The following is an 828-nucleotide window of genomic DNA, read 5'->3' on the forward strand; positions in this document are numbered from 1 at the left end:
GAGAAGGGATTTCCCCAGCTTCAGTCCACTTTCAGTATGTCTCCTCCTCCTGAGAACTTGCAGACATGCTTGTTTGAAACATTTCATTTTCCTTCCAGGCTTCTACAACCTGCTTTGGTCGTTCTCCTTCTAGACTATCTTAGAAAGCACCTTCTAAGATATTTTTTTTTTATAACTGAGAGGTCACACCTCCCTCACCCCTAACTATCTGGCTTGTGATAAAGGGGGTCCCCCACTCCTTCAGATACTGCTTGCCTCCTTTAAAATCGAGACATGCCAAGTACCTGTGCTGGCACGGTAGGCTCAAAGTCATACCCCGTTGGGACAGGCTTGAGAAGAGCACCAGACTTTGGGAAGTAAAGCATGGTGGGTGTGGGAGGACTGATGACCTGGCAGAAGAGAAGGGTCCATGGGAAGGAGAGATGTTTAGACTGTGGATGTGTGTGTGGAGGGGGGTTGTCCTGCGCCAGGGTTAGTGGTAGCCACAACCCAGTCATTCCCACCATGTTGCTTGCTCCTTTCAGTGGATAACCTTTGGGTCCCCTAGTGTGCCCAGGCTCGAAGGCTGAGACCCCTGTACTCAAGGTTTCCTGACAGCCAGGCACCAGTGTAGCCCTTCTATTTGCTGGTCCCTGTCCCTATCTTTGTTCTCTGAATTTTTCTGGACTCTGGATTTCTAGGAAATAGTCACATTGGTATAAAGCTCTGGACAAAATGGGAGAACATCGAGGAGGGGTAAAGGGTTGTGTGTGTGTGTGTGTGTGTGTGAGAGAGAGAGAGAGAGAGAGAGAGAGAGAGAGAGAGAGAGAGAGAGAGAGAGAGAAATTG

The sequence above is a fragment of the Physeter macrocephalus genome, chromosome 10, assembly GCF_002837175.3.
Source record: "Physeter macrocephalus isolate SW-GA chromosome 10, ASM283717v5, whole genome shotgun sequence".
Taxonomy (NCBI): Eukaryota; Metazoa; Chordata; class Mammalia; order Artiodactyla; family Physeteridae; genus Physeter; species Physeter macrocephalus.